Below are 18,979 nucleotides of genomic sequence, written 5' to 3' on the forward strand. Positions count from 1 at the left end.
TTGATCTCTAGAGTATATATGTGTATTAGCCGAGTTTTGAACTTTAAACGAATTGGTATTTAGTGAATACAAGTAACCATAATTGTAGAATGTATTAAGTGTTGCAATCGGCCTCAACATAGACATGCATATTCGGCCATAGAAAGAAGATTGGTGTTGCATGTATTCGGTTAGAGGCAAGCATATTGATGCTTTTATTTTGGCTTAGACAATCGGCTAAAAGGGAGTGTGGGTTAATATGTTGAGTTGATTCATGATTTCATATGTATGTGACTTTAATGTCTAATGTATATATATGGGCTAAGTACTTTGAGTTCCTCTTTTCGATGCTCAAATGATTAAAACAATTTATTTGTTAAATCAAGCTCAAGAGCAAAGGGGAACTAAATCCGATAAAGGGAAGGAAAAAGTGGTCGAATAGCCATCGGAATCGTTTGACAACATTCGAGGTAAGTTTTTGAGTAACGAGACTTAGTTTACGATTTGATTAAGTCATGACGTATGAGCATAACAAATATACGGTGATATGATGATTCTACTTGAATTATATGTTGAGTTAATTAGTCTATACGTATGACGGGTAGCCGTATGTGCATAGAGATCGTGTCATAAAGCAAACCAAACCATGTTGTTTGTATGTGGCTAGTGAGCCGAAAATGGGATTGCTTAATACGTGACTTGTGTTTGAACTCTAATTATGAAAATGAAATATAGATGTGTCATGATTTATTGATATGTGCATGAATATTTGGATGATAACCGGGCTAAGTCCCAAAGGCATTTTGTGCTAGTGACTAGTTCCGGCTAAGTCCCAAGGCATTTGTGCGAAGTTATTACATCCGGCTAAGTCCCAAGGCATTTGTGCGAAGTTACTATATCCGGCTAAGTCCCAAGGCATTGGTGCGAAGTTACTATATCCGGCTATGTCCCAAGGCATTGAGCGAGTAGCTATATCCGGTTAAATCCCAAAGGTACTTGGCTTGGGAATGAGCGACCTTGCTGTAATAGTTTCAATTAATATGCTCGAAAAATCCCAGCAATGAGGTATGTCTCAGATATGCATTGATTTAGTTGATCCTTACAATTAGTATTCGCTCAATCGATAAATGAGCTACCGCCTTTGGCTAAGTTGATATTTTGTGTATGAATATAAGGGTTGGTAATGTGAAGTAAGTATGATATTGAGAATTTGTGCATATGAAATTATCTGTTTAGCCATATGAATGCTACACTTTAGTTGTGTCTAATTTTATGGCTCAAACTTACTAAGCATTAAATGCTTACTCCGTTCTTTGAATCTCTGTTTTATATATTTTGGTTCGTCAGCTATCGGACTCGGGATTATTGAAGTAGAAGTCGCCCACACTATCAAAGCCCCCTTTGGTACACTTTTGGCTGAACTTTGAAATGGCATGTATAGGACTACCCGTTTTGTTGTTGGTCATGGACGCTTTGGTTTTGTATAAATTTGGATAGCCATGCGAAAATGGCTTATATACACTTTGAGCTTAGTATTATAATCGTCTTGTATGATGTTCGTTAAGAGGTATGGAAATGTTTGGGAATGATTAGCCATTGGAATGGTTAATCATGATCATATTTTGTGCTATATATGCTAAAGGGCTAGTTGAATCATGGAAACTATGTAATAGGTAAAGTCTACCTTAAAAATAGATGCTGATAGTAGCAGTGATGTGAATGTGAAAAATCACTAAAAATAGTAGGAATGGAATTAAATAGTGAATAAATTATGTAATCGAACCTTGATGAATATATTTTCATAGGAAAGTAACGAAACGATCATATGAACAGTATATTATGAGATATTTAAGTTTTCGCGAAACAGGGCCAGAACAGTTTCTGGATTCCCTGTTCCGACTTTGGAAATTCATTATAAATTAACCAGAGATAATTAGAAGTCATGCCATATATGTATAGATTCCTTTTCGAGACTAGTTTCTATAGAAACAAACGGCATTAGTATTGAAGCCCTGTACAAGGAGATATCCAAGTCGTAATGCGCAAAGGTCAGTGTAGTCAAACCCTGAAACAGGGGAGACTTTAACTAATAAACTGTACTAATTGGTTTGACCAAAAATTCTAGAAAAAAATTTGTAGATGTACATATGAGTCTACTTTCAGGAAAAATTTACGGAACTGGTTTTTGAGTTTTGGAACTCGAGATATGATTTTTAAGGTGACAGTGACGCAGTTAGCCAGCTCGTCTGGAAATTTAAAATGGACTGTGCAAATAAGTGATTTAAGTCTGCAAACCCCTCGTGTCCGACTCCGGCAAAGGTCTCGAGTATGGGGTGTTACAATTAAATTGGTATCAGAGCTACGGTTTAGTCGATTCTAGGACTACCGTAATACGTTTGGGTCTAGCTATATATGCCATTATGTGATTATTTGATAGTGTGGTGATTTCTGACATTTGCAAATGTGTTTACTTATAGTAATGGATCCCGATCCCGACCGAGCGGTAGCTGATGATCTTGAGAGTGTAGCGCTGCTCCCGACAAGGGACAAAGCGGCGGACTCTCAACCTACGCTAGTAATCCGAATGATGAAGCTAGACAAGCTTTTTATAGCGTGATGAATGATTGGTTCAACCAATACATTCGAACTAATACTACTGCTCCACAACCTCCATTCCCGACAAACACAACCCCAAGACTCACGATACCTCCGTAGCTGACCAAATAAGGTCAAATAAGCCCCCAGTTGATAGAATCCGAAAGCATGGGGCTACTGAATTTAAAGCTACGGACAGCGATGATCTCGAGCAAGCTGAATTTTGGTTGGACAACACTATTCGAGTACTCGACGAGCTATCTTGCACACCCGATGAGTGCCTAAAGTGTACTATCTCCTTGCTACGTGATTCTGCCTACTATTGGTGGAATACATTGACTTCTGTTGTGCCCAGAGAGCAAGTAACTTGGGAGTTTTTCCAAACCGAGTTTTGAAAGAAGTATATCAGTCAGAGATTCATTGACCAAAAATGGAAGGAATTTCTTGAACTCAAACAAGGTTCCATGTCGGTTACCGACTATGAACGAAAATTTGTGAGGCTTAGCCAGACGCGAGAATGCATTTCTTCGTGTGTGATGTTTGAACGTTTCAAGATGGACCGAATGATGATATAAAGCTGTATGTTGGCATTTTAGAAATCCGAGAATTTGTGGTACTTGTTAAGCGAGCTTACAAAGCCGGGGAGCTCAGTAAGGAGAAAAGGAAAGCCGATGTGGGAGCAAAGGAGTTTCGTAAGAGATCTTTAGGAAAGCCCTTTCAACAGTCATCGAAGAAATTTAGAGATGACTTAGGCCAGTCTAGGGACACTTCGGGTTTTTCTAGACGAGATCGCGATCGACCCCCTGTGAGCACACGCGTCACTTCGATCGCCAATGTTGGAAATGATCGTTGAGACAGAACGGAGTGCCAGTATTATGGTAAATGGCATTCGGGGAGTTGTAGATTTCATGACCGCTCCTGTTACAAGTGCGGATCAGTTGACCACTTCATTAAAGATTGCCCGAGGTTGTCTCGAATGAAATGTAAATAGAATGGGAAACCGGTGCTACCACCGCCGAGGTAGACCATCTAGAAATACGGGCAATGCTAGTGGTGGTCAGAGAGGATCTAGAGATGCTACGACCAGATCTGAGGCTCCTGCTCCTGCTAGGGCTTATGCTATACGCGCACGCGAGGATGCTTCCTCGCCAGATGTTATTACTGGTACTTTTACTCTCTTTGATACTAATGTGATTGCTTTGATTGACCCTGGTTCTACTCATTCTTATATATGTGAAACCTTAGCATCTAATAAGACTTTACCTATTGAGTCCACTGAGTTCGTAATTCGGGTGTCAAATCCCTTGGGTCGTTACGTGCTTGTCGACAAAGTGTGTAAGAAATGTCCCCTAGTAATTCGAGGTTCCTGTTTTCTGGCGGACTTGATGCTTTTGTCGTTTGATGAATTTGATGTTATCCTCGGTTTAGATTGGTTGACCGTGCATGATGCGGTTGTGAATTGCAAAAGCAAGACTATTGATTTGAGGTGTGCAAATAACGAGATAATCCGAGTTGAGTCTACGGACTTAAAGGGTTGCCACCGTAATATCATCAATGTTGGCCCGTAAATATGTAAGAAAGGGTGCGAAGCATACCTTGCGTATGTACTTGATGACAAAGAGTTAGAAAAGAAACCCGAATCTGCTTGGTGGTTTGTGAATACCGGATGTTTTTCCCGAGGAATTACCGGTTTACCACCTATTCGGAGGTAGAGTTTGGTATTGAGCTTGTACCGGGACTACGCCGATTTCAATAGCTCCGATCGTATGGCACCAACCGAGTTAAAAGAGTTGAAAGCTCGGTTGCAAGAATTGACGGATAGAGGTTTCGCTCGACCAAGTTTCTCACCTTGGGTGCACCAAGATTGTTTGTGAAAAGAAGGACGGAACCATGAGGTTGTGCATCGACTATTGTCACCGAATAAGGTGACAATAAAGAATAAATATCCGATGCCACGTATTGACGATTTGTTTGATCAACTAAAGGAGCCTCGGTGTTTTCAAAGATAGATTTGAGATCGGGTTATTACCATTCATGAATTCGAGATTCGGATATACCCAAAACCGCTTTCGAATCGAGATACGGTCACTATGAGTTCTTAGTGATGCCGCTTTGGGCTCACTAATGCCCTCGCGGTATTTATGGATTTGATGAATCGGATCTTCGAACCGTATTTGGATCGGTTTGTAGTCGTGTTTATCGATGATATTTTGGTTTTTCGAGAAATGAAACCAATCATGTTGAACACCTAGGATTAGTGTTGCAAATTTTACGGATAAGCGCTTATATGCTAAGTTCAAGAAGTGTGAGTTCGGTTAAGAGAGGTTAGCTTCTTGGGTCATGTGGTATCCGTGATCGGTATTCGAGTTGACCCGAGCAAAATTTCAGCCATACTTAACTGAAGCCTCAGAAATATTACTAAGGTTCGAGCTTTTTGGGACTTGCTTACACTACCGACGGTTTGTGAAAGGTTTCGATGATAGCCACGCCAATGACGAAACTACTTGAAAGGATGTTAAGTTTGAATGGACGTAAAAGTGTCGAAAAGTTTGAACAATTGAAAACTCACTTGACGGAAGCTCCAAGATTAGTGCAGCCCGAATCGTGCAAGGAGTTCGTCATTTATAGTGATGCATCCCTACTTGGGTTGGGTTGCGTATTGATGCAAGAAGGTCGAGTTGTGGCCTATGCGTCGAGACAATTAAAGCCACATGAGAAAAATTATCCGACCCATGATCTCGAACTAGCTGCCATCGTATTCGCTTTGAAAATATGGCGACACTACTTATTTGGTGAGAAGTGCCATGTATATTCGGATCACCAAAGTCTCAAATATTTGATGACTCAAAGAGACTTGAATCTGCGACAAAGACGTTGGCTCGAGTTGTTAAAAGATTATGAGCTTGTCATTGACTATCACCCGGGAAAGGCTAATGTGGTTGCGGATGCCTTAAGTCGTAAATCACTATTTACTTTACGAGCGATGAATGTACACTTGTCTATTCTATCCGACAATGTGTTAGTGGCAGAATTAAAGGCCAAACCATTATTGATTCATCAAATTCGTGAAGCCCAGAAAGTCGATGATAAATTGGCTGCAAAACGGGCTGAATGTGTTCCTAATATGGAATCAGAGTTTCAAATTGATGATGACGATTGTTTGAGGTTCAGAAGTCGGTTGTGTGTTCCAAGAAATTCAGGACTCATTTCGATGATTCTGAACGAAGCTCATTGTAGCCGAATGTCAATTCACCTGGGGAGTACGAAAATGTACAATGATCTGAGACGTCAGTTTTGGTGGCATGGTATGAAACGAGACATTTTCGATTTTGTTTCGAAGTGTTTAATATGTCAGCAAGTGAAGGCGGAACATCAAGTGCCTACGGGTTTACTTCAGCCGATCATGATACCTGAATGGAAATGGGATCGAGTCACGATGGATTTTGTATCTGGGTTGCCATTGTCGGCAAGTAAGAAAGATGCGATTTGGGTTGTCGTGGATAGACTGACTAAGTCGACTCACTTTATCCCCGTACGCACGGACTTTTCATTGGAAAAACTAGCTGAGTTGTATGTTTCTCAGATTGTGAGATTACACAGGGTACCGATTTCTATTGTGTCGGATAGAGATCCGAGATTCACCTTGCGATTTTGGAAGAAATTGCAAGAAGCTTTGGGTACCAAGCTGCATTTTAGCACCGCTTTTCATCCACAAACCGATGGTCAATCCGAGCGGATAATTCAGATACTTGAGGATATGTTGAGATGTTGCATCCTCGAGTTTAGTGGTTCATGGGAGCGGTATTTACCTTTGATTGAATTCGCTTACAACAATAGTTTTCAATCAAGTATTAAGATGGCACCTTACGAGGCTTTGTACGGGCGTAAATGTCGTACACCATTGTTTTGGACCGAGCTCGATGAAAGTAAAATTTTTGGAATTGATTTGATTAAAGATGCCGAACAGAAAGTAAAAGTAATCCGTGAAAGTCTGAAGGCAGCCACAGATCGTCAGAAATCGTATGCGGATTTGAAACGAAAGGACATTGAATATCAGGTGGGAGATAAAGTGTTTCTTAAAGTTTCACCTTGGAAAAAGATACTCAGATTTGGGCGTAAGGGCAAATTGAGTCCGAGGTTCATCGGGCCATATGAAATATCCGAACGAGTCGGTCCAGTTGCGTATCGATTGATTTTGCCCCCTAAACTTGGAAAGATTCACGACGTCTTTCATGTTTCGATGCTTCGACGTTATAGATCTGATCCATCGCACATAATTAGTCCATCAGAGGTTGAAATTCAAGCCAATATGAGTTATGAAGAAGAACCGATTCGTATCCTAGCTCGTGAAGTGAAAGAGTTACGAAACAAAAAGGTTCCTTTAGTAAAAGTGTTATGGCTCAAACACAGGATGGAAGGAGCTACTTGGGAACCTGAGAACTCTATGAAAGAGCGATACCCAAACCTATTTACCGGTAAGATTTTCGGGGACAAAAATTTCTTAAGTGGGGGAGAGTTGTGACAGCCCCAAATTGACCCTAGTCGGAAAGTGGTTTCGGGACCACTAAACCGAGTCAAAAATAATTAACCGTCATAGTTGATGCTCATTATATGTACATATGCATGTGTGAAAATTTCATGTTTGAATTTTGTTAATTGTAAGTGAATTTTATCAAATAGAACTTATGTGAGAAAATTTAGAAATGTGCTAGGCAAATGTAAAGTGGCCTAATAATGCATGTTGTGAAAATGATGGGTTTGCATGTCAAATTACCCAAAATTAAATCATAGTGGCCGGCCATGCTATGGGTGGAAACATGTTGTGTAGTGTGTTATGTTAGAAAGAATAAAAAAAGGGGTTAGGATTAAAGTAATGCAAAGGGAGGAGTGATGAAAAAAATTGTCTCACCCATGCCCCTCCCCCCCATTGCCATGAATTGAAGAAAGAAAACAAAAAAAAAAAGTGTTCATCCTTGAACATCTTTGGCCGAAAATTTTAAGGAGAAAGGAAGAAGAAAGGATTTTCTTTTTAGCATTCTTGAGTTAGGCCTTAAGTTCTTTGTTTAACCCATGACCAAAATTTAAGTGGTATGGTGTCTTGATGCATTCGGCCATGTTAGGAAGTAGAAGAGAAGCATGGTTGTTGATCATGTTATTTGGATGAAAATGGTAGTAAGGTGAAGTGCAAATGTTAGTATTTGATCTCTAGAGTATATATGTGTATTAGCCGAGTTTTGAACTTAAAACGAATTGGTATTTAGTCAATACAAGTAACCATAATTGTAGAATGTATTAAGTGTTGCAATCGGCCTCAACATAGACATGCATATTCGCCATAGAAAGAAGATTGGTGTTGCATGTATTCGGTTAGAGGCAAGCATATTGATGCTTTTATTTTGGCTTAGACAATCGGCTAAAAGGGAGTGGGGTTAATATGTTGAGTTGATTCATGATTTCATATGTATGTGACTTTAATGTCTAATGTATATATATAGGCTAAGTACTTTGAGTTCCTCTTTCGATGCTCAAATGATTAAATCAATTTATTTGTTAAATTAAGCTCAAGAGCAAAGGGAACTAAATCCGATAAAGGGAAGGAAAAAGTGGTCGAATAGCCATCGGAATCGTTCGACAACATCCGAGGTAAGTTTTCGAGTAACGAGACTTAGTTTACGATTTGATTAAGTCATGACGTATGAGCATAACAAATATACGGTGATATGATGATTCTACTTGAATTATATGTTGAGTTAATTAGTCTATACGTATGACGGTAGCCGATGTGCATAGAGATCGTGTCATAAAGCAAACTAAACCAGGCTATTTGTATGTGGCTAGTGAGCCGAAAATGGGATTGCTTAATACGTGACTTGTGTTTGAACTCTAATTATGAAAATGAAATATAGATGTGTCATGATTTATTGATATGTGCATGAATATTTGGATGATAACCGGGCTAAGTCCCGAAGGCATTTTGCGCTAGTGACTAGTTCCGGCTAAGTCTCAAGGCATTTGTGCGAAGTTATTACATCCGGCTAAGTCCCAAGGCATTTGTGCGAGTTACTATATCCGGCTAAGTCCCAAGGCATTGGTGCGAGTTACTATATCCGGCTATGTCCCAAGGCATTGAGCGAGTAGCTATATCCGGTTAAATCTCAAGGTACTTGGCTTGGGAATGAGCGACCTTGCTGTAATAGTTTCAATTAATATGCTCGAAAAATCCCAGCAATGAGGTATGTCTCAGATATGCATTGATTTAGTTGATCCCTTACAATTAGTATTCGCCAATCGATAAATGAGCTACCACCTTTGACTAAGTTGATCTTTTGTGTATGAATATAAGGGTTGGTAATGTGAAGTAAGTATGATATTGAGAATTTGTGCATATGAAATTATCTGCTTAGCCATATGAATGCTACACTTTAGTTTTGTCTAATTTTATGGCTCAAACTTACTAAGCATTAAATGCTTACTCCGTTCTTTGAATCTCTTTTTATAGATTTTGGTTCGTCACTATCGGACTCGGGATTATTGAAGTCAAGTCGCCGACACTATCAAAGCCCCTTTGGTACACTTTTGGTTGAACTTTGAAATGGCATGTATAGGACTACCCGTTTTGTTGTTGGTCATGGACCCTTTGGTTTTGTATAAATTTGGATAGCCATGCGAAAATGGCTTATATACACTTTGAGCTTAGTATTATAATCGTCTTGTATGATGTTCGTTAAGAGGTATGGAATGTTTGGGAATGATTAGCCATTGGAATGGTTAATCATGATCATATTTTGTGCTATATATGCTAAAGGGCTAGTTGAATCATGGAAACTATGTAATAGGTAAAGTCTACCTTAAAAATAGATGCTGATAGTAGCAGTGACGTGAATGTGAAAAATCACTAAAAATATTACGAATGGAATTAAATAGTGAATAAATTATGTAATCTAACCTTGATGAATCTATTTTCATAGGAAAGTAACGAAATGATCATATGAAAAGTATATTATGAGATATTTAAGTTTTAAAAAAAGGGCCAGAACGGTTTCGGATTCCTGTTCGACTTTGGAAATTCATTATAAATTAACCAGAGATAATTAGAAGTCATGCCATATATGTATAGATTCCTTTTCGAGACTAGTTTCTATAGAAACAAACGGCATCAGTATTGAACCCTGTACAGGGAGATATCCAAGTCATAATGCGAAAAGGTCAGTGTAGTCGAACCCTGAAACAGGGGAGACTTTAAATAATAAACTGTACTAATTGGTTTGACAAAAAATTCTAGAAAAAAACTTTTAGATGGACATATGAGTCTAGTTTCAGGAAAAATTTACGGAACTGGTTTTCGAGTTTTGGAACTCAAGATATGATTTTTAAGGTTACAGTGACGCAGTTAGCCAGCTCGTCTGGAAATTTAAAATGGACTGTGCAAATAAGTGATTTAAGTCTGCAAACCCCTCGTGTCCGACTCCGGCAACGGTCTCGGGTATGGGGTGTTACAGTGCATATGTTGTGAGGGTGACAAATGGCTTGGAAAATAGCCTTGTAATTGTCCACACGGGTAGACACACGGGCGTGTGTCTAGACCGTGTGTGACACACAGTCTGCCCCCATGGGCGTGTTGTCTAGCCGTGTGTCCCCTGCACCTAAAATTTTAAGTCAGTGTTGCACACGGACTAAAGGCATGGGCGTGTCTCAAGCCACAAGGGCGTGTATGACTACACGGTCTATATCCACACGGGCGTGTGGAGCCTTAAAGTATGAAATTTTTCAAGTTTTTCTTAAGTTCTTGGTTTAGTCCCGAGCTGCCTCTAATACATGTTTTGGGCCTCGTGAGCCCGTTTAAGGGACAAAATGTATGTGAAATGAAAATTTTTAAATTAATTGAAATTTTACGGCCCGATTTTTGTGTGATTGGTTGAGTTTAAGTTAGGTAACACCTCGAACCCTGTCCCGGCGTCGGATACGGGCGAGGGGTGTTACAATGATAATAATGGTGGATATAATGTACTATTTTACTTCGTTTATAGACTTACGTTTGAGCATGGATAATGATAATATAATTCGGCTAGTTCAATCAATTTGCTTATACTACTTAGTTGTTTATTTGTTTTAAACTTACTAAGCTATGTTAGCTTACTTGTGTATATGATTTTTGGTTTTATAGATTTTGAAGCCAAGCTACAAGCTTGGGATTGTCAGCCAAGTTCATCACACTATCTACTGTTTTGGTACCTTATTAGCTAAACTTAAATTATGGCATGTATAAGCTGGATTGTATTTTGAAAAAAAAAATGATGAAGGTTGGTTATGTATAATGCCATGCGAAAATGGCTAAGTTATTATATAAGTATTCGATTATGTTAAGTAAGGTTTTAATTAATCTTGACCATTAAATTGTTTGCTTTGAATGCAAAGTATATGAGGTGAGCGTCATATGCTTTGAAAGTAGCTTGCGTGTTATGTTAAGCTTGGTCTTATAAATCTTTCATCAAATGTTTAATGAACTCATTGATTAGTAATTGAAGTTGGATGTTTGGTTTTGCATGTGATTCTTAAACAGCAGGTTTCGACCAAGAAAGAGTAAAGGTATAATGAATGTTTATTGTGTTTATTATTATATGATAGTAAACATTATATACGGCAGTGTTTTAATAATGTATATGGTTCATGGATAATCTAGTTAGCTAATTGATATGTATTTAGAATTTTAATGATAAGTTTAGCTTTGGATTTTGGTTAAATGCGCAGGTTGGAAGCATTCACAATGAGAAAGTTATAAGTATAAATGTCTACTTTTTTATTAAGTCTATGTCAAGTGCGTAAACATAATATACATTTGATCTGTTTGATGATATGTATATTCGGTCCTATAGTTTATTATCGAAGTCATTGTATTCTTAAAAATCATTAAAAAAATTTGAGTAAAAGAGAAAGTAATGTGCTTGATACAAATTCTGAAATTCATTTATGTATTAAGCTATGATATGCATGTATAACACTTAGACTTGCCATATTATTTAAGATTTTGCATGCTTGGTACATGTGTTAAGTGATTATGATTACAAGTGTTTATTATTTATATACATATGATGGTTATAAGATTTTATTAATTAAAGGTAAGTAGTGAATGGATATAATTCAATATATAGATTATGATTATTATTATTGTTTTATGTGGACAATAAGACTATTTACATGTATATGAAGTGGAATGTTCTAATTTAAAGAATATATTAATTTATGAAGTTAATTTTAATTAATCTTTGAGACTTACATTTGTGAATAATTATATATATATTTGTGTTCGTTAGAGATCGTGTTTAATTATGTAATGCCTTACAACCCTATTTCGGCGACAAATACGAGTTAGGGGTGTTACACGGTTGGTGTGCCAAACATAAATAACCTATATGTCATCGTTAGCATCATGGTTGTCGAAAATCTCGATGGCATCGATGTGTAATATGCCAAGGATAGAGGTTCATAAGCAAAACTTGACATCGAAGTAGAAGCAGAAAAATGTGGTGCAATGTGTGGTGCTTGTGTAAAAAAATAAGGGGTTAGTATAAGCACCAAAATAAGTTGAGTCATACTGACCAAGAGGTGGTGTGACCATCGGTGTTGATTCTTGCCTCGATGTAGGCAATGGACCCACCTTGTTAGCTCCATCATGGCCTCCTCGCATTGGATTCCTAGGAGCCTATCGTGGCCTCCTCATCTGCGCTGACCTGCCCCTCGCCTCTTTACCTAGCAGATATGGCTTGCCATGGACCCTAAACCATGACATGTAATACGGACAGCAGGCTAACTCGAGAGTGACAATGGGTTCGCGAGTAGGTAAAAACTTGTACCTATTGTTCTACATGTTGATATATTAGGTGTGGAATGTAGTCCAATTCTTATATGTCCTTCCCCGTAAGTCGACAGGATGCAGATTATAAAGGTCTTGGGGTACCACTAGAATTGATTACCGGAACCCAAATTGTCGCAACACTCTATCCGACTTGTGCTTCTCCACGGTAGCGTACACTACCAATGACACCTTCACATGCTAGATGTTGGGATTGACCAAGAATTTTGATGGGATGCCTCCTTAAATTACGGATCAGAGTATGTATCCATTCAAGCTATATTAAAATAATAATAAAATTATTTATCTATATACTACTAATCTTTAAATGAACTACATTAATATTATATAATTAAAAATTAAAAAATACATACATCTGCTTCTAATCATTGGTCTAACAGAAGTTGCATATCTCAAAGCTCGTTAGGTAGTCCCACGTAACTCGGTCCATGGTTCCATTTATTGAAATAATATGTTAACACAACAATTTAAAACTTAAATCATTTTATTATGGTGACTATATTAACTAATGAATTTTTCCTTGTTACGAGTGGAAATGTATAACGGTAGTCTGCTTGAGGACATAAAAATGGCAACCAGTACTGCACCCATGATTGTAGTAGAAGCATACAACCACCAATTTTGATTTTATGTGGTTCAGTCACCCGACACATCTTTTGGTACAATGTCCCAACACGACTAACCCCATCTGAGTTTGTTCCCTTCTTTAAAGTTAACAAGTTTTAGAAGCCACCTTAAATGAACGAGATTTCATGACTTATCAGGCATTAGGAGACCCCTGATAATTATAAAGATGTACGCTCGGGCGTGTTGTTCTCTTTGGAATTTAGTCGAATCCTCATCGAGCCTACAAAAAATTCTTCTTAGCTAATTCATATCTATCTGAGCTCCAAAAATGGTTTCTAGAACCCACCCCAAAAAATTGCTCACATACGTCTCTCTGATTGGCTGCGTGAACTGACCCAATCACTACAGGCCCATCCATCGATAACCCAAGTTGTAATTGCACGTCCTCTAGAGTGATAGTGCATCGCCGAATGGAAGGTGGAATGTGTGCGCCTCGGGTCCCCACCTTTCCACCAATGTGCTCACAAGTGTGGGGTCCAATTTACACCCCCGATCAATAAGGGTCATGTGCAATAATTCGGCATCTCTTTTAGTACGGTTTGATTAAGGGTGATGGAGGAGCGGGTAAATTACGAATATAAGTCTCCAAAATTCGATCTTCCACCTATATATGAAAAAAATACAAAATATTAAATTCCAATATAACAATAAAATATTTAAATTAAATTACATTAAATATAATAAAAAATTTCTTACCATTTGCAATTGATTGACGAAAATGTGCTTCTCATCCAAACGGATTAGAGATGGTGCCATTGTTAAATTTGAAAAACATGAAATAAATATAAAAAATATTTTTTAGAAAACTTAAGACAATTTATTTTTAAAAAAAATTGAGTTGGGAGAGAAATAAATTTTTAGTGAGAACTTATGAGGGAATTGAGAGAAATTTAAGAGAGATTTGAAAATGTGAGAGAGAGTTGATATTGAATTAGAAAAATGAATATTTTTTTTTTGGGGGGGGGTTATATAGAAATGGAAAATATGACCGTTGAGGGTTGGGGGGGAGTCGTTGGGGTGTTGATTGTCGAGGGAAAATGCTTGCACCTGGCAGGGTTTTCAACTTATGTGGCGAAGGCGCTTTCGGTTGGAAGCGTTTTCCTGCACATACACTGAAAACGCTTCCACGTGGATGCGCTTTTCTATATTTCACCTGAAAACGCTACTAGGTGAAAGCATTTTTATAAAGTCGGTCTATTTCCATCATGTTTCGAGAAAATAACCTAAACACATATATTTTTTTTTAATTTCCAATTTTTTTAATAATTTAGTCGAAAAATTCAGTTGCAAATATGGAATTGCTTTCTCCATTTTGTTACTTTCTTTTACCTGCTCAAGATCGTGCAACTTTTATTTAACTTTTGTTTTATTTTTTTGCATTTTATTTTTACTAAATACATATCAAAACCCCCCATTAAATAGCTAAATATTTCAACTAGCTTTAGATTGATAGACAGTCCGGAAGAAAGTCGTGATATTTGAAATCGTATTTAAAACCTTCTTTCGAATATTTGTTATTTCTCTTGTTTAGGAGATAGACACTGTTGTCTCATAGAGTTATATTGACACAAAGTAAAAAAGAACTTGCTGATTGGTGTTGATAAACATACAATTGTAAGAACCAATACGATTGATTGTCGTATTTGTTCTATCAAACAACACATTGGTGTGTTAAATTAAGAGGCTAGTTGGATTCATAAAGGGGAATAGTAATCAAATTTAAACAACTAACGCGATTAAGGCCGTTGGTTCGAGTTGGACCCTTCTAATTCTTAAGGCTATTAGAGAGCTAAATCATGGACAAGTGTTTCACTATTGTTTCTTCAGTAAGGGTTAGTTATTAGGCTTTCAAACAATTAATAATTTATAGACAGAAGGATTGGTGATATGAGGCATTCTCGATCATTATAACTAACTTACCGGTTGAAGGAGAAACTTGAATTAAGGATCGATTTATTCAATCTAATTTCATTTTTGTCTATATTTACTATTATTTTGATTTAAATTATTTCCATTATTTTTACTTTAATCAAATTTAATTTCTCCTTTTTATTTTTGCATAGATTGTCATGGGCGCGACAGTTGCCTAGCACGCAACCTAATTAAACCTAATAACAATTTTAGATATCTCAATTTTCATGGGGTCGACTCTGTAACACCCCTTACCCACGTTTGTCGCCGGAATAGGGTACGAGGCATTACCGGACTCAAACGCATGCATACAAACATTTCCAGGTCATAAAATTTCGTTCAAATTTAAAACTTTTCAATTTCTATCTTAAAGTCCCTTATATGGTCCTACGAGACCCAAAACATACATTGGAGGTGGCTAGGGACTAAACCGAGAACTTTTGAAACTTTTGAGACACTAAGAAAATTTTCATATTTTGGAGAGTCACACGCCCGTGCTGACAGGCCGTGTGGTCACACACGCCCGTGTGGCTCATGACACGCCCGTGTCCTCTACCCGTGTAACTCTCTATTTATGACGTCATCACCTATTTAGGGTCACACGGCCATGTCACATGCCCGTGTGCTAGGCCGTGTAGCCATCTGTGTGGATGATAGTTAGGCTATTTACCAAGCCTTTTTCCATCCAAAAACACTTGCACACCTATACTAAGTTTATCAACACACAACATGGCATTTTTAGGCATCCCAATAACCACACCATGGCATTCGCATACTATTTATAAATCACATTCATCATGCACAACCACACACACACTTAACTAATTATAGCATGTAACTTTACTCAACCATTCACATTTAGTATTTGCCACACATAATTATCACGCATTCACTCATCCAACCCAAACAAGCAAGCACATCCATGTAATGGTTCATCATAGACTTATAACATAGCAAATATTGGCCACACTAAATGGCCTTATACAACAATGACCTTCAATTAGCATAGGCCAATATTCTATCATGTACACAATAACCAAATCCCTATACATGTCATACACTTAAAATGCTAGAAAATCATTGATATAAATAACTTGTTAGTGTGATAGGATATCCGACGACCTCCAACTCGAGCTAGCATCTATGACACTATAGGAAAAAGGAAAGGAAGAGAGAGTAAGCATATAGTTTAGTAAGTAGATATGTAAATAATAAACAATTTATTAACATGCTTTTAACAATCCTCATAATATGTTCTCAAGATAATGCAATCATAATTGCACAAAGTTCCACTACTCACTTATGTTCATATCAAGCTGTCAACACGAGTTATAGTCAATAAATTATTTATATATTGAGATACGAAACTCCAAATTAAGTTTTGCTAATTTTCCCTGAAACTAGATTCACATATTTCCTTACCATAAAATTTCTAGAATTTTTGATTTAGCCAATAAGTACAGTTTAATCTTTAAATTTGTCCTTGTTCTGCTGTCCGACAGTTTCTATCCTTCTTTACTAAAAACTAATTATCTCCTCGTACGGGACTCAGATGATGTTCTTATTTGATTCTCTTGAAAATAGATTCAATTTCAAAAATATAAATTATAACTCACAATTATTTTTATACTATTTTTAATGATTTTCCAAATTTAGAATAGGGGATTCTGAATTGATCCTGACCCTATCCCACAAAGATTCAAACATCTCATATTATGAAATTCTTTTGCTTATAGTGTTTCTTCTATGTGAAACTAAACTAAATAAGATTTAATTTCATATCTTATTCAACCTCTAATTCAATTTCCAAAATTTTTGATGATTTTTCAAAGTTATACAATTGCTCCTGTCCAGAACTGTTTTACTACTAACTTTACTCTTTCATGATTTCTTTGTATTAACATCCATTTAATCATACATAACACCAAAGTATATCCTTAACTAGCCATTCCAATAGCTAGTCATTATAAAATGTTTACATGCCATTCATTGGCCAATTTAACTTATACATCAACAACAAAACTTAAACTTATCATGTCTCAATTTAATTTGGCCTAAAAGCCTCACACATGATCATCAATCAAATTTACCACCTATTTATACATCATAAGTATAGACTTATAATCACAAGGTCATCACAAGATCATTTTCATAGGTAGGACTTACTCATTTACATTCTTACCAAATGTCTCATATACATCGAATTCATTACTCATAAATTTTGCGTACATACCTGTACCCTTTCAACATGATCATACCTTGTCATTTCTTTGACATAATCTTTGGATTTACCCGTTGAACCTCTTGGGATACTAAGGATACTCGGGAAAACTCGTACAATATGTATCGTACCAATGCCATGTCCCAAACATGGTCTTACATGGAAATCTCATATCGATGCCAATAGCCCAGCTATGGTCTTACACGATGCCTCATGCCGATGCCATGCCCCAGACATGGTCTTACACTGGCTCACATAACGATGCCAATGCCATGTCCCAGACATAGTCTTACAATGCCATGTCCTAGACATGGTCTTACACTGGCTCACATAACAATGCCGATGCCATGTCCCAGACATGATCTTACACGGTTACACATATTGCCATGGTCCAACCATGGTCTTTACCGTCAATTCATAACATGTTGTAATTTGATCATACTCAACCCTGCATTTCTCTTAATTTGATCTTTTAAACAATCTCGTATTTTTATATTATTCATGATCCAATAATAACATATGAAATAATACATGATATTGATTAAGCATTTAAACATATCAAATTTAATGCTTATTAACATACGAACTTACCTGGTATGAAACGACGAAATAAGTCAATTACTCGATTATCTTGCTTTTCCCCTAATCTAATTCCGAATTTCATCTTCCTTGATCTATTACAATACATTTAATTTATTTAGTCATCATGCTACTCAAATTAGCCCAATTTCACATTTTTGATAAAATTACATTTTTACCCTTATACTTTGTCATATTTACACTTTTTCTCCTAGGCTTGTAAAATGAAATGTGTTCAATTTCTTTACTACCCATGCATAGCCGAACCTTTTTCATGCTTATAGCAACCCACATTTTCCAATATTTCACACATTTACCACCTATTTTACAACTTTTATAAAATTGCCCATCTTAGGTGTTTTCATGAAAATCATTTAACAAAAGTTGTTTATTTAACAACCAATATTAATTTTCTTCCATAAAATTGCAGCAAACAACATGAATATTCTCATGGAAAAACCGTAGGCTTTCAACTATTTAGCAAAATAGCCCTCTCATTAGCTAGATTAAGTTACAAGGGTTCCAAAAATATAAAAATCAAAAAAAATGACCATCAAAATCACTTACTTATAAGGGTCTAAAGTTGCTGAAAATTTCAAGCTCCCATGGACAGTTTTCTTAGAGAAAATCGGTGGAGAGAAGAAGATGGAAAGAAAGAAAGAAAAATGATGATAACTAGGCTTTTTATTGTTTTTATATTCATTAGTCAATTTTTTTTACCTAATGCCAACTAACCGTTGACTTTTCATAATTTTTGCCATATCCCGCCACCACATTCATATTTGTCTATTTCCTTAATAAGGACCTCTATTTTAACGTTACATAGCTAATTAACACCTTTAGCAAATAGAACAAAACTTTTATATTTTATGCGATTTAGTCTGTTTTTCAAAATTAAGCATGCAATTGCTTAAATTAATTCACCAAAATTTTCAAACACCCATATAATCATGCTATAACACATAAAATAACATTAAAATAATTTCTCGACCTCGGATTTATGATTTCAAAATCACTATTCCGATTAGGCCCAAAATCAGGCTGTTACAGACCCTACTTATATTGCTATTTATTTATTTTTTTAGACATACAAATATTATTTTTGATAAATCAGACACCCGCCAAAGATTTTGCAAATGAAATTAGATAGATATGTGATTATGGTTTCTTTTATACATTTTATTTCTTGCTATATT

At 36.7% G+C, this 18,979-nt stretch overlaps 1 long non-coding RNA gene across 1 annotated transcript; it reads right to left on the minus strand.

Moving 5' to 3' along the window:
• Positions 1 to 15,846: 15,846 nt before the first annotated feature.
• Positions 15,847 to 18,450, minus strand: LOC128290282 (uncharacterized). The gene is made up of 3 exons (XR_008279974.1): positions 18,351 to 18,450; positions 17,796 to 17,878; positions 15,847 to 16,132 (listed from the first exon to the last, which is right to left on the minus strand). It is a non-coding gene; the product is annotated as an uncharacterized LOC128290282 (long non-coding RNA).
• Positions 18,451 to 18,979: the final 529 nt, after the last annotated feature.

The sequence above is a fragment of the Gossypium arboreum genome, chromosome 3 (genome assembly GCF_025698485.1).
Source record: "Gossypium arboreum isolate Shixiya-1 chromosome 3, ASM2569848v2, whole genome shotgun sequence".
Taxonomy (NCBI): Eukaryota; Viridiplantae; Streptophyta; class Magnoliopsida; order Malvales; family Malvaceae; genus Gossypium; species Gossypium arboreum.